Source organism: Macaca nemestrina, chromosome X (genome assembly GCF_043159975.1).
Source record: "Macaca nemestrina isolate mMacNem1 chromosome X, mMacNem.hap1, whole genome shotgun sequence".
Taxonomy (NCBI): Eukaryota; Metazoa; Chordata; class Mammalia; order Primates; family Cercopithecidae; genus Macaca; species Macaca nemestrina.
In genome coordinates, this window is record NC_092145.1 from 118,674,068 (window position 1) to 118,690,823 (window position 16,756).

Sequence of the window (16,756 nt, forward strand, 5' to 3'; positions counted from 1 at the left end):
CCTTCATCTGGGGATGGGGAAGCAGAGGGTGTGATGTAGAGGGAAGTGGGTGGAGACAGTTTAAACTCTATTCTAGTTTGTCAGAATTCTAGGACATAGTATTTGAAAGACAGGGTAATTTACAGAGTTATAAAATCATCTAGGATTTCTATGGGCCTGTGTTTTTTGACTAGGAAGAAAGCAAAAATCGACATTTATTTTTTAGGGTCTAATTTTGAATTCTATGACATGGGTCATGGGATGGGAAAGGAGAGAGGTGAAATAATGGCAAGGATGATAATTGAAGATTGAGAAGAAACTTAGTTACCTCAAAATGCATCGCTTACTACCTTTAGAATTATGATTTAGTGGAATTAAAACATTCGTATCTCACATTTGGCTTAAGTCACATATGATATATGTGTAAAACTTTGAAAGATCAGTACTGTTAGGACTTTCAGGACTTAAAATTTTGTTTCAACACATTATTATGGATAATCATATTTAGACGTATATTTATAAACAGTATGTAAACATTTTAAAGTTTTTTTTTTGTTTTTTAAGCCATAGTTTCATGTAACTGTGACGTACATGCTCATACTTCAGATGGCACAATTGATCATGATATTAATTTTTCTAATTAGCCCATTACTAACTTTTCACTTTTCCACAGTTCAGTAAAAAAATGAATCCTTCTTTAGTCCTTCCCTTTTTAATCCCAAGAGCAATACAGTTGATAATTTAGATTAGAAAATCTAGGGCAGTGTAGCCTATTTATATTTTGTCCAGTTATTTTACCTTGGGAAGTAGAAGCCCACATAATTGTGAGTTAATCTGTTCCTGGAGATCTTTTTTTCTTTTAAATACTTTTGTGACCCTTTGAATTATTATTATTCATATAATGATTATGGAAGATTCTTAGAAGTTGCTACTCACAAAGAATAACTAACTGATTTGTTTTTAGTGCTTTAATATTTAAAATATTATGGTAAGATTTAGAGATTTTATATTTTATGGTTTTATACTCTGGAATTGGCTATTATTGCTTTTGAATATAAATTATTTTATAAATCTAGCAACATTTAAAATTGACTTTAAAGTAGAGTTTAGAACAAAATTATATTTCCTTACACTTTTAACTGCCTTTAAGATTAATATTCTGTGTTTGATTTTTCTGTACCTCTGTTGTCTGAGCAAATACTGAGGTGATTTTGTATAAACCTAATTCATTAGACATATGTTCTGATGCTGTTTATAAACTTAGTAAGATTCCAATTTTAAATCACAAGTCCAAGTCAGTTACTCAATTACAATATTAAATTGGAATAATATAAGCCAAATTCTCATAAGCATTGTTATAAATAATTAAAATAAATATTAATAGCTTCTTTTTCAACCCAAAATTATCAATACCAGAGTTTTGACTTACCTCATTGTTGTACCAAATTCTAATTCTCTCCAGGCTAAAGATATTTTTTCAGGAAACAATTACTTACCTTCTCATTGGCTGAAATTGTTTATTGACAGATTTCTTCAGATCTCTTGAGCTACAGACTCAGAATGCCAAGCGAACCTCTGTCTCTTGTCACTTGGTCAGGGGGTCAAATTCCAAATTTACAAAAGGGGAGAGGACTTAGTATATAGTTCATATACCTGATATTAAGTCCTGACTTCATTTAATATAATATGTGGGAGTCTATCGCTGAAGTTATAGCTCACTCCTTCATTGCTTTGCCATTGCTTTGGCTATATAAATGTCTTCAAGTCCTATTCTGAAGACAAACCCAGCCATTCTATTGATCCCTCATCCTCTTAAGCTTCCTTGAACTTAATAGAATCCTGTGCTCTTTTCATATCCTTCCTATATGGTAGGACCACAACGTATAGATATTAAATGATATCCAGTTGGATTCGGGATATTACTCATGACTTTATCTGATTTTGGTCAGAGTTCAGTGGTATTCAAGTGAAAATAGGCAATTGGCCCTTTATATTTATGGCACCAGAATTAAGTTTTTCCATCGTCTTTAGCATAATCACTTAGTACTCAGTATAAAGTTAGGAAACAATCAAAATTCCATCTCCACCACCTCCACCTTTTTTTTTTGCAATGGGATTCCCATACCCTCTATTGCTCATGTTCATACTAGCTGTCTTGATTCTAACTTGGACACATTTTATTATAAGATGTATAATATATGTAATAAATAGTAAATTATTTCATTATATAAAGTCTCTATGAACAGGACTTCCCCTCCCTCAACTTCTTTCAACCCTTTTCCAGTCACTATGGGCAACACATCTTAACTCCTCTGCTCTTCTGGTCCATTTACAAATTGTTAGGGTCCAAAAATGACGTCATTCATGGCTTAGCATAGAAGGAGATGCTACATAAGAAGACACATATTTTGAAGTAAAATTTAACACAGTAAAAAGGAATCCGTAAGTTCAAATAATATCTAGAAATATCTATATTTACTGTTATATTCTTTCCCAAATAAACTTATCTCTTAAGCAACAGATAATTTAAAATCTATTTTATCTTTATTCTTTCCTTTTTGTTTCATTTTATTATTTTATTTTTAGCTTAGTGGTTTGCTTGCTCTTTGTTATTATCTCAATATTTTTTCTTGTTTTCCTAGTGTACTTGTATTCAAATACATTATTGAGTGAAATAGGTCTTTAAAGGGTTATCTAAGAACCTACCATATGCTATTTATTTGAATAGGTCATTATAATACAAATGATAAATAAAAAGAGCCCCTAGCCTTAAGGGACCTATGTTTTAATAGTCTCCAACCATTGTTTATAACATGGTTTTTATTAGGAAAACAATGTGTAATAAATTTGAAGTAAATCATTTACAAATTAATTTTTTTTGAGATGGGATCTCTCTCTTGCCCAGGCCAGAGTGCAGTGGTGCAATCATGGCTCATTGTAGCCTCGACCTCCCTGAGCTCAGGTTATCCTCCCCTGAACCTCAGCCTCCTGAATAGCTGGGACTACAGGCATGCGCCACCACACACAGCTGATTTTTTGTATTTTTTGTAGAGATGAGGTTTTGCCATGTTGTTCAGGCTGATCTCAAACTCCTGAGCTCAAGTGATCTACCCACCTTGGCCTCCCAAAGTGTTGGGATTACAGGCATGAGCCTCCACTCCCAGCCCACAAATTTACTTTTGAAATGAAATGTGTTGATTTGTTGGAGACCACCTGTACATGTTTTAATATTTTAAATTCTCATTGCTCTAATGAAGATGAGATATTATAATTGATGAGGCTAAAGATGAGATATTTCATAAAAGATGAGATATTTTTGAATATCTGTTCTCTATCTTTGCCATCAAAATTATAATTTTTATTTTATAGGACTTCTTAACTTGCAGGTTGCCGAGTATTCAATAATCCCTTGAAATTGTAAGCAGAATTATGTTTATTTTTTTTAGAGTCCATAGCTCTCATTAGATTCCTAAAAAGGTATATTATTCCTAAATGATTTAGAATTTCTCCTTTCACATATATGGAAAAATGAAATTCATGGTTATGAACATGAGATGAATAAGAAGTTTCTACTAAATCAAAGCTGGATGAATTTATATTAGGATATGACTTCTGATGGGGGACTTTTTATACTTACATATACAGCTTCCATTAATGAATTTTCTAGGTTATTATCTTGAACTTTTAATTAATATACTTTTTGTCTCTTATTCTACAGAGCCACTAATTAAATTAGACTTTTTGTTTTAAAAATAGGTATCAAAACTAATTCAGACAAATTATAATAAGGAAACTAAAGGAAAGTAAGATATATAGAATTGGAAACTAAATTGTCAAAGTTCTGAGTTCTTGATAGGACTCAGTTCTTTATGGTTTATTGTAAAAGTCCAAAATTAACAATTTCTATTTGGGAGTATTATACGTTATGTTCTAGAAGAGTATATTTTGGGTTCTAGTTTGCTTAGTCTTCAAGAATGTCTCATTCTAAAGTCTTAGATAGTAGGTGATATCAGTGAAATTGAAGAAGTAAGGACCTTGACAATTCTCATTTTAATTTTTAAAAAAGAGAAAACTGACAGAAATGTCAGACTCAACTTGTTCGGGGCTCTGGAGATTGACCAAAGGCTTACAGCTATCCAGGAATAATTTATTCAAGAAAACTGACTGATTCTTGGTAAGAACAGTGAACTTCATAGCATTGTATAATAATTTGTCCCATTCACTTCCCCCTTTCTTCCAGTTCTGTAGTAACCTTGAAAACAAACAGTTCACAATCATGATGAAAACCAGCAACTTGACAGCCATCAAAGGAGGCTGAATGGGGATGGAGCTCCTCCAAGGCCGCATTCCCATAATATTGTCATTTTTTTACTTGTCTGGTAGTTCCCTGGAAGACTTCTCAGTACATTTGTGTTTTTATAAAGGAATACCAGAGAGTGGGTAATTTATAAAGAAAAGAGGTTTATTTGGCTCATGGTTCTGCAGGCTGTACAAGAAGCATGACACCACCATCTGCTTCTGGTGAGGGTTTCAGGAAACTTCCAATCCCGGTAGAAGGGGAAGGGGAGCCAGTGTGTACAGAGATCACCTGGCAAGAGAGGAAGCAAGAGAGAGATGAGAGGTACTAGGTTTTTTTTTGTTGTTTTTTTTTGTTTGTTTTTTTGAGACGGAGTCTTGCTCTGTCCCCCAGGCTGGAGCGCAGTGGCGCAATCTTGGCTCACTGCAAGCTCCGCCTCCTGGGTTTACGCCATTCTCCTGCCTCAGCCTCCTGAGTAGCTGGGACTACAGGCGCCCGCCACCTCGCCCAGCTAGTTTTTTGTATTTTTAGTAGAGACGGGGTTTCACCGTGTTAGCCAGGATGGTCTCGATCTCCTGACCTTGTGATCCGCCTGCCTCAGCCTCCCAAAGTGCTGGGATTACAGGCTTGAGCCACGGCGCCTGGCCAAGAAAGAAAGCCCAAAAGCCTACAGCACTCGGTATTCCCAGGCGGTCTCCCATCCAAGTACTAACCAGGCCCGACCCTGCTTAGCTTCCGAGATCAGACGAGATCGGGCACATTCAGGGTGGTATGGCTGTAGACTAGGTTGTTTTTAACAACCAGCTCTCATGATAACTAACAGAGTGAGAACTCGTTACTGCCAGGATGGCACCAAGGCATTCATGAGGGATCCACCCCCATGACTCAGATAGCTCCATTGGGCCCCTACCTTCAACATTGGGGATCAGTCTTCAACATGAGGTTTCAGGGGACAGACATCCCAACTATAGCAACCTCTCTTGCAAGACTGTCTTTAATTGGCCTGACTCAGAGATCACCCAGTGCAGAAAAAAGTTTCCTCTGGGGGCATTTGCCAAAAACCTTTAGAGGTAGTTATTTAATTTCATTGCTGCCTGAGGCATAGATAACAGCTGGGCAAACAAAAAGCTAACCTAAAACCTTAAAACAAAAAGCTAGGGAATGAGATGCCCATAGAGGCTTTGAAAAAGCTACATTGTATTCTCTAGAAAATATTATGTTAAGAAAGTCATGCACATATATAAGACTGTGAACAAGCTCAGGAAAAATCTAAGAAGGACTTAATTTCTCACCTCTAGCTGACTTTCAGGCTATGCAAACAGGAATTGAATGATAAGGTAGACATGTGATCTCCCTGAGTGAGTGTTGAAGGTATGCCCTATGCATCCACAAAACCCTTGGGCAAAGACTAAGCTAAATAAGCAGAGACATAAAAAAGAATACAGACAGTAGAATGTGTTCCCCAAAAAAAATCACTAAGCAAAGAGCAGGAGTAACAATAAACAGCAACAACAAATCCTGCAGAAAAGGAGATTCTGATTTTTAGAGTTGACACATAATATTATTTAAGACACCCAGTTTTCAACAAAAAATTATGAGGCATGCAAAGAAACAAGAAAATATAGCTCATACTTTGGGGGGGAAAGCAATCCACAGAAAGTGTTCCTGAGCAAACCCAGATGCCCAGACGTTGGACTTACTAGAAAAAGAGTTATCAAATAGAAAGTATCAAAAATGAGATAGAAACTATAAAAAATGAAAAGAGAAAATGAAATCAAAATTCTGGAATTGAAAAATACAATAACTAAAGAGGCTCAGCAGCATATATGAGGAGGCAGAATAAAGAATCAGAACCAGAAGACATGAAGATAGGTTCATTGTAATTATCTAGTCTCCAGAACTGAAAGATAAAAGAATGAGCTAAATGAGCAGAGCCTCGGAGACCTCTGGGGATACCATCAAGAATACCAACATATGCATAATGAGAACTTCAAAAGGAAAGGAGAGAAAGGAGTAGAAAGAATATTTGAAGAAATAATGGCCCAAAACTTCTTAAATTTGATGAAAACATAAATCTACACAACCAATAAGTTCAGCAAACTCCAAGTAGGATAAATGCAAAAAAACACCATAATCAAGCTGTCAAAAGCTATGGACAAGGGGAGTATCTTGAAAACAGCAAGGGAGAACTGAAAAATCACTTACAAGGGATCTATAAAAATATTAACAGCAGATTTCTCTCAAAAACCGAGGATACTGAAAGGCAACAGGGTAACATTCAAAGTGCTGAAAGAAAAATAATATCTACCAAGAATTCTTTATCTAGCAAAAACATACTTCAAGCGTGTAGGATAAATGAAGATATTTTCAGATAAACAAAAACTGGTAGAATTTGTCATTAGCTTCCTTGCCCTACAAGGAATACTAAAAGTCATTATTTATGCTAAAAAGAAAAAAAATAATTTTTTTAATTTTTAATTTTATGGGTATATGGTAGATATATATATTTATAGGTTACATGAGATATTTTGATACACAATCACATCAGGGTAAGTGGGGTATTCATCACTTCAAACATTTAACCTTTGTGTTACAAACAATCCAGTTATATTCTTTCAGTTATTTTAAAATGTACAATTAAATTATTAAATTATTTTTCACTATAGTCACCCTGTTGTGCTAGCAAATACTAGGTCTTATTCATTCTTTCTATTTTTTGTACCCATTAACCATCCCTACTTTCCCCACCTCCCACTAGTCCCCCTGCCAACTACCCTTTCCAGTCTCTGGTAAGCACTCTTCTACCTGTATCCTCCTGACTTCAATTATTTTAATATTTAGCTCCCACAAATAAGCAAAACATGCAATGTTTGTCTTCCTGTGCCTGGCTTATTTCATTTAACATAATGGCCTCCAGTCCTATCCATGTTTTTGCAGATGACAGGATCTCATTCTTCCTTATGGCTGAATAGTACCCCATTGTGTATATGTACCACATTTTCTTTATCCATTCATCTGTTGATGGACACTTAGGTTGATTCCAAGTCTTGGCTATTGTGAATAGTGCTGCAGTAAACATGGGAGTGCAGATACCGCTTAGATATACTGATTTCCTTTCTTTTGGGTATATACCTAGGAGTGGGTTTGCTGGATTGTATGATGGCTCTATTTTTAGTTTTTTGAAGAACCTCCAAACTGTTCTCCATGGTAGTTGTACTAATTTACATTCTCACCAACAGTGTATGAGGGTTACCTTTTCTCTACATCCTTGCCAGCATTTGTTACTGCCTAACATTTAGATAATAGCCATTCTAAGTATAGTAAAAGGAAGTATAGTAAAAGTATAGTAAAAGGAATGACAAGAAATCAAAGTGGAACACCATAAAATATCTATTTAACACAAAAGGAGGCAGTATTGGAGGAATACAGGAACAAAAAAGACAGATAGAAAACCAGTAGTAAAATTACAAACATAAATTGTACCTTTTCAGTAATAATATTAAATATAAATGAATTAAACACTCCAATTACAAGGCAGAGATTGGGAACATGGATGAAAAACAGGTGAGATGGTATCTCATGTTTTTTGCTGTCTACAAGAGACATACTTCAGATTTTAAAAATACATGTAAGTTGAAAGTAAATGAGTAGAAAAAGATATACAGTGCAAACAGTAACCAAAAGAGCTCTGAAGTGGCTATTACTAATATCAGATGAAATAGACTTTAATAATTAAATCAGAAATTTAATAATCAAACAGAAATTGTTACTAGAGATAAAGAAGGACATATTATAATAATAGCAGCATTAATCCATCAAGAAGATTTAGCAATTATAAACATATATGCACCTAAGAACAAAGCTCCAAAATACATGAAACAGAAAAAGACAATTAGAGGGAGAAATAGAGAATTCAGCAATAATAGTTGGAGACTTCAATACCTGACTTAATAATGGATTCAACAACTAAACAGAAGATCATTAAAGAAAGGGAAGGTGGATTTGGGCATCACTAGAAACCAACAAGACCTAACAGACATCTGTATAACACTCCACTCAACAACAGGAGACTATACATTCTTCTCAAGTACACATAGAATATTACCTAGGATAGACTGCATTAGCCCATCAAATATGTCTCAATCAATTTAAAAATATCTGAAATCATACAAAGTATCTTCTCTGGCCACAATGGAATGAACCCAGAAATCAATAACAGAAACAAATTTGGGAAATTCACAAAGATGTGGAAATTAACATAGTAGCCAGTGGGTCAAAGAAGAAATTACAAGAATACTTAAAAAATACTCTGAGATGAATGAAAACAAAAATATAACATATCAATATTTATGAGATGCAGCAAAAGCAGTGAGTGGGGGAAGTTTATTATTGTAAATGCCTATATTGAAAAGTAAGAAAGAGCTCAAATCAATAATTTAACCTTCCACTTTAAGAAACTGGAAAAGAATACTAAACTTCACAGGCAAAAATAAGGAAGTAATAAGGATTATAGGAGACATAGAGACGAGAAAAAACAATGGAAGAAGTCAATAAAACCAAAAATTGTTTCTTTGAAAAGGTAAAAATAAAAATTGAGTATACTTCTTGAGTAAAACTGACTCAAGAAGAAATAGAAGATCTGAGTAAACCTGTGATAAGAATAGACTGATATGTACTCAAAATTTTCCCATAAAGGAAAGCCCAGGCCCAGATAGCTTAATGGTGAATTCTACTACATGTTTATAGAATTCATATCATTCCTTCACACATATTTCTGAAAAATAAGAGAGGGAACACTTCTCAACTTTTTCTGTAAGGCCTGCAATACCCTGATACCAAAACCAGACAAAGACACTGCAGGAAAGGACCAATATCCCTTATGAATATAAACACACACATTCTCAAGAAAATACTATCAAACTGAGTTTAGCAATTTAAAAAATGTTCTATAGTTCTTCAGAAAGTTAAATCTAAGGTTATATGACCCAGCCATTTCACTGCTAGGCGTATGCCTAAGAGAAATGAAACATATATCCAGATAAATCTTGTATATGAATGTTCATAGCAGCATTATTCATAATAGCTGAAAGATAGAACCCAAATGTCTACCAACTGATGAATGTATAGACTAAATATGGTATATCCATACAATGGAATGATTTTTTCAACCATAAAAAGGAATGACATACTGATATAAGCTACAACATGAATGTATCTTGAATACATTGTGCTAAGTGAAAGAAGCAAGTCACATGAGATTACATATGTTCTATTCATGTGAAATTTCCAGAATAGGCAAATGTGTCAGAACAGAAGGAAGTAAATTAGTGGTTGCCCAGGGTATGGAGAGAGATGAGATAGGGAATGTCTGGTAATAGGTATGGGATTTCTTTTTGAAGTGATTAAATGTTCAAAATTTGAACACAGTAATGGTTGCATGACTGTGAATATACTAAAATCCATTAAATTGTATACTTTGTGGACAAATTGTATGATAAGTTGAATAAGGATTTTTTAAGTACCACGAGTAAGTAGAATTATAACAGAAATTCAAGCTTGTTTAAACATTTAAAATCATTGTAGTACACCTTATTAATAGAAAAATGAACAACAGTCCACATGATCATCTCAACAGACAAAAAGCATTTACAAAATTCAACCCCCTTTCATGATAAAAACACTCAACAACCTACAAATAGAAGGAAACTTCTTTAACCTTTTAAAAGGCATCTAAGAAAAACCAAAGTCTAACTTTACATTTAATGTTGTAAGATAATTCTTTCTTCTGAAGATCAGGAATAAGATAAGAATATCTGTTCTCAATATGTTTATTCAACATTGTACTAGAAATTTTAGCCAGGGCAGTTATGCAAGAAATAGAAATAAAAAGCATCCAGATTGAAAAGGAAGACTTAAAATGCCCTCTATTTGCATATAACATTATCATGTATATATGAAAATCCAAAGAAATTCACAAAAAGACTTAGATGTAATAAGTGAGCTTAGCAAGGTTGCAGGATACAAGATCAATATACAAAAACCAATTGTATTTCTATACACAAGCAGTGAAAAATCTAAAAATGAAGTTAAGAAAGCAATTCCATTTACCGTAGCATCAAAGAGAATAAAATCCTTAGGAAGATACTTAACCAGGGAAGTGCAAGGCTTATAAATGGAAAACTATAAATATTGTTGAGAAAAATTAAGGAAGTCCTAAGTAAATGGTAAGATCCCTCATGTTTGTCTACTAGAAGACTTAATGGTGAAGTGAAAATATTTCCCAAATTGATCTATGGATTCAAAATCCCTACTGGCGCTTTTTGTAAAAATTGGCAAACTGATCTAAAAATTTCCATGGCAAAACAAGGTACCCTGAATAGCCTTAACAATCCTGAAAAACAACGGACAAAGTCACATTTTTCAATTTCAGAATTTTTTTTTTTCTGGAGATGGAGTTTCACTCTTGTCATCCAGGCTAGAGTGCAATCTCGGTTCACTGCAACCTTCGCCTCCTGAGTTCAAGCGATTCTCATGCCTCAGCCTCCCGAGTAGCTGGGATTACAGGTGTGTGCCACCACACCCGGCTGTTTTTTTTGTATTGTTAGTAGAGACAGGGTTTCGCCATGTTGGCCAGGCTGGTCTTAAACTCCTGACCTCAGATGATCCACTTGCCTCGACCTCCCAGGGTGCTGAGATTATGGGCATGAGCCACTGCTCCCAGCCCAGAATTTTTTATAAGCTACATCAATACACATAGTATAATCCTGGCATAAGGATAGACATATAGGTTGATGAAATTGAATTAACAATCCAGTAGTAAATCCACATATTCACAGTCAAATAATTTTCAACTGTGGTGCCAAGATTGTTCAATGGAGAAAGAATAGTTTATTCAAAACAGTGGTATTGGGACAACTGGATGCTGACATGCAAAAGATTGAAGATGGACCTCTACCCCTCACCATATACAAAAATTAATGCAAAGTAGATCAAAGATTTAAATGTATGAGTTAACACCATGAAATTTTTAGAGAAAACATAGACATAAATCTTTATGACCTTGGTTTAAGTAATGGTTTCTTCATTATTACACCTAAAGCACAAGCAACTGAAGAAAAAAAATAGATAATGGGATTCATCATAATTTAAAATTTTTATGCTTCAATAGACACTAATCAAGAAAGTAAAAAGAGTCTAGGTGTGGTGGCTCATGCCCATAATCTCAGCACTTTGGAAGGCCGAGGCATGCAGATCACTTGAGGTCAAGAGTTCGAGACCAGCCTGGCCAACATGGCAAAACCCTGTTTCTACTAAAAATACAAAAGTTAGCCGGGGGTGGTGGTGCATGCCTGTAATCCCAGCTTCCCAGCTACTCAGGAGGCTGAGGCATGAGAATTACCTGAACTCAAGAGGCAGAGGTTGCAGTGAGCCAAGATCATGCCACCGCAGTCCAGCCTGGGTGACAGAGTGAGACTGTCGCCCCCACCCCCCCCAAAAAAAAAGAAAGAAAAAGATAATACACAGCATTGGGGGAACTATTTGCAAATCATATATTTGATAATCTAGTATCTCAAGTATACAGAGAACTCTTTAAAAGTCAACAATAAATAAAAACAGATAACCTGATTAAAATGATAATGGATTTGAATAGACATTTCTTCAAATAATATTTACAAATGGTCAGTAAACACATGAAAAGACATTCAGTGTCATTGGCTTTTAGGAAAATAGAAATCCAAACCATAATAAGATACCACTTCACACCCACTAAAATGGCTGTAGTACAACAAAACAAAACAAAACAAAAAAACAAAAACAAACAGTAACATGTGTTGGCAAGGATTTGGAGAATTTGGAACCATCGTACATTGCTATTGGGAATATAAAATGATGTAACCGCTCTTGAAAAGTGTGGCAGTTCCTCAAAAGTTGAACTTAGAGCACCCTATGACCTAGCAATTCTCCTCCTAGGTATATACCCAAAAGCATTGAAAACATAGGTAGACAGGAAAACTGGTACGTGAATAGTCATTGCAGCATTATTTGTAGCAGGCAAATGTGGAATCAAACCAAACGTTCATCAACTGATGAATGGGTAAGCAAAATGAATATTACATACAATAGAATATTTATTGTTCAGCCTTAAAAAGGAATTAAAGGTATGCAAAACTGGTTCAACATTTGAAAATCAATTAATGTTATCCATCACGTCAACAAGCTAAAGAAGAAAAATTACTTGGTCATATTAGTAGATGGAGAAAAGGCAGTTGACAAAATCCAGCACCATCAACTTGATAACGAACGTTTACAAAAAAATCCCTACAGCTAACATCTTACTTAATGGTGAGAAACTAGATGTTTTTCCCCTAAAATTGGGAACAAGACCAGAATGTTCCTGTTCTCTACTCCTGTTCAACATCCTACCAGAAACCCTTGCTAATGCAATAAGACATAAGGAAATAAAAGCTATACGGATTGGGGGAAAAGAAGTAAAACTATCTTTGTTCTGAGATGACATGATTGTCTATGTAGAAAGTCCCAAAAATCCCAGAGAATCAACAACAAACTCCTGGAACAAATAAGGGATTATAGCAGGTTGCAGGTTACAAGGTTAACATATAAAAAGTCTATCGCTTTCTTACATGCCAGCAATGTGCAAGTGGAATTTGAAATTTAAAATATAACACATTATATTAACACCAAAATATTGAACTGCTTATGTATAAACATAACAAAATATATACAAGATACATACAAAGGAAATTTCTAAACTTTGATGAAAGAAATAAAAAAAGATCTAAATAAATATATATTCCATGTTCGTGGATAACAAGACTCAATGTTGTTAAGAATCAATTCTTACCATATTGATCTGTAGATTCAGTGCAATCCCAAGCATAATTTCAAGAAGTGACTTTGTGGATATTGACAAACTGATCTAAATTTTATATGGAAAGGCAAAAGATTCAGAATAGACACCATATTATTGAAGAATAAGAACGAAGTTGGAGAACTGACACTACCTGACTTCAGTACTTGACTTCAATACCTTAAGGCTACAGTAATCATGACAGTGTGGTATTGGTGAAGGAATAAGCAAATAGATCCATAGAATAGAATAGAGACCCTAGAAGTAGATCCACACAAATATTGTCAATAGATCTTTGACAAAGTAGCAAAGGCAAACCAATGGAAAAAAGATAGTCTTCTCAACAAGTGGTGCCAGAACAACTGGACATCCACATGAATAAAAATGAATTTAGACATAGACCTTACATTTTTCCAATAAGTTTTTTCATAATACTTTTCCCCTTAGACCAGGAATAAGGCAAAGTTGATCAATTTTCACCATTCTTCTTCAACATATTTCTGGAAGCTACCACAGTAAGGGAAGAAAGGTAAATAAAAGCATGTAGATTGGAACGGAAGAAATGAAACTGTCCCTGTTTGCTGATGACGTGACAGTCTACATAGAAAAATGAAAAGGAATCTACAAATAAAAAAAGAAACTCCTAGAACTAGTGAGCGAGTTTGTTAAGGATATGAGATAAACATATCAAAAATCAGCTATTTCTCTATACTCACAAAGAACACCTGGAAACCATAGTTAAAAGCATAATACCATTTGCAGTTGCTTAAAATAAAATGAAGTGCCTAGGTATAAATCCCACAAAACATACACAAACCTTGTATGGTGAAAACTACAGAACTCTGGTGAAAGAAATTAAAGATCTAAATAAATGAAGAGATGTACTCTGTTCAGGGATTGGAAGACTCAACATAGTAAATATATAATTTCTCCCCAAATTTATCTCTAGATTTGACCCAATTTCAATTAAAATCCTAGGAAGATTTTTTTATGGATATAGAAAGCTTATCCTAAAATATTTCTGGAAAGGAAAAAGAGTAAGAATAGCTAAAACAATTTTGAAAAACTATGATAAAGCGGGAGGAATCATTCTACCCACTATATAGATTTATATAGCTATAGGAATTAATATAGGGTAGTACTGGCAGAGAGATAGACACGTAGCTTGATGGAACAGATTAGATTACCCATAAGTACCCCCACACAAGTACAGCCAAATAGTTTTTGAGAAAGATTCAAACCCAATTCAATGAAGAAAGGGTAATTTTTTTCTACAAATGGTGGGGAGCAATTGGACATCCATAGGCCAAAAATGAACCTCAATTTAAACCTCATGCCCTATAAAAAATTAACTCAAAATAGATCATAGATTTAAATATAAAACCTAAAGCTGCATAGCTTTTTTTTTTTTTTTTTTAAAGAGTCTCACTCTGTCGCCCAGGCTGGAGTTCAGTGGTGCGATCTTGGCTCACTGCAACCTCCCCCTCCCGGGTTCAAGTGATTCTTGTGCCTCAGCCTCCTGAGTAGCTAGCTAGCTGGGGCTACATGCACATACCACTATGCCTGGCTAATTATTGGTATTTTTAGTACAGACGGGGTTTCACCATGTTGGCCAGGCTGGTCTCAAATTCCTGACCTCAGGTGATCCACCTGCCTTGGCCTGCCAAAGTGCTGGGATTACTGGCATGAGCCACCACGCCCGGCCGAAATACATAACTTTTGAAAGAAAATGTACCCTAATATCATTACGACATGGAGGGAGATGAAGAATTCTTAGACATGACACTAAATGCACAATTCATAGATGAAAAAAGAAAGAAAAAAAAAAACCTCAACAGTAAAAAATAAAACAAATAGTCCAATTGGATAATGGTTAAAAGACATGAACATTTTTCCCAAAAAGGGTTATACAGGTTCTAAACAATTACATGAAAATATGTTCAACATCATTATCCATTAGGGAAATGCAAATTAAAGCCACAATAAGATATCGCTCCACACTTAATAGAACAACTACAATAAAAAGGTGAGGCCAGGGGCAGTGGTTCACACCTGTAATTCCAGCACTTTCACAGGCTGAGGTGGGAGGATTGCTTGAGCCCAGGAGTTCAAGACCAGTCTGTGCAACGTGGGGAGACCCTGTCTCTTAAAACAAATAAATAACAATAATGACAATACCATGTTCTGGCAAGGATGCAGAGAACTGGATCTTTCATGTATCTGGTGTGAATATAAAGTGGTACAGTCACTCCAGAAAAGAGTTAGGCAGCTTCTTTAAAATTCTAAAACATACATTTGCCATACAACCCAGCAGTTATACTCCTGGGAAATGTACATAAGTACATTCCTAAGGAAATGAAAACTTATGTTCACAGTAAGACCTGTAATCAAGTTTTTATAGCAGCTATACTCATCATAGCTAAAATTTGGAAAGTACCAAAATATCCTACAATGGGTTAATGGTTAAATGAATTGTGGTACATCTATACCATGGAATCCTACTGAGCAATAAAAATGAAAAATCTGATGCATGCAACTACTTGGATAGATCTCAAGAAATTCTACTTCGTTAAAAAAAACTTATCTCTTAACTGTCGTGTACTGTATGATTTCCTTTATATAAGTTTCAAAGTGATAAAATTATAGAACTGGAGAACAGATTAGTGATTGTCAGGTGTGGGACTCTGCAAAGTTTAGGTGAGGATTGTGAGATGGGTGAGTGGGTGTGACTAGAAAGGGTTAGCACATGGGGTTTTTGTGGGAGATCATTATGTAGCAGTTCTATATCTCTATTTTGGTGGTGACTACTTGAATTTACACACAGTGATAAAATTGAATAGCTCTGCACATAGACACATGAGTGCGTGTAAAACTATTGAAATCAAAATAAAGTCTGTTGGTTGTATCAATAGTCAGTTTCCTGGTTTTGATATTGTACTACTGTTATATGCTACTATGGGGGAAAATGCGTTAAAGGTACACAAAATCTCTGTACTACTTTTGCAACTTTCTGTTAATGTACAATTATTTTAAAATTTTAAAAAATTGTAAAGTTTCCCTTATAAACTGTTTGCTCTTCCATGAAAGAGATAATTAGCCCACAAATATTTGGGAGTATAGGTAAAAACATTTTAACTAAAGGTTTTGATTTCCAAACAATCCAAATTGTTCTGTACAGGCAAACTCTGACTGATGTAACTGATAGCATCATCAAAAACTATCACTTGTTTTCCTCAAGAAACATGAATATTTAATAGATTTCATTTACATGGGGAATTTATATTCATTTTGTGGAATAGTTACTGGTTTAGTTAATAAATCTATATACCTTCCTTTGCATGCAGAAATCATTTGCCAAAACCTTTTATTCACAGTTGCATTTTCTTAGTGTCATCATTTGCTTGACTATGGCTTGCAGTTGATATTGTTAGAAGTAATCCAGCAAATTTCAAGATATTAAGGCTTATACTTTTAATTTTGTCATGCAAAATACTATAGAATATGCTTCCAGAACAGTTTGATCATATATTTTTTAATTCCAGTCCCATATTTAATATATCAAATTATAGTTTGTAAATTTAATATTTAAAATGAAAAGACTAATTCTTTGA

At 34.6% G+C, this 16,756-nt stretch overlaps 1 protein-coding gene and 1 non-coding gene across 15 annotated transcripts in view; one reads left to right on the forward strand and one right to left on the reverse strand.

The window, feature by feature from the left end:
* The window catches only part of LOC105463230 (calcium/calmodulin dependent serine protein kinase), a 412,561-nt gene that overhangs the window by 74,683 nt on the left and 321,122 nt on the right, over positions 1-16,756 (forward strand). The gene's annotated exons all lie outside the window — the stretch shown is intronic.
* LOC112423554 (5S ribosomal RNA) lies at positions 4,941-5,059 on the reverse strand. Its single transcript, XR_003014028.2, has one exon. It is a non-coding gene; the product is annotated as a 5S ribosomal RNA (ribosomal RNA).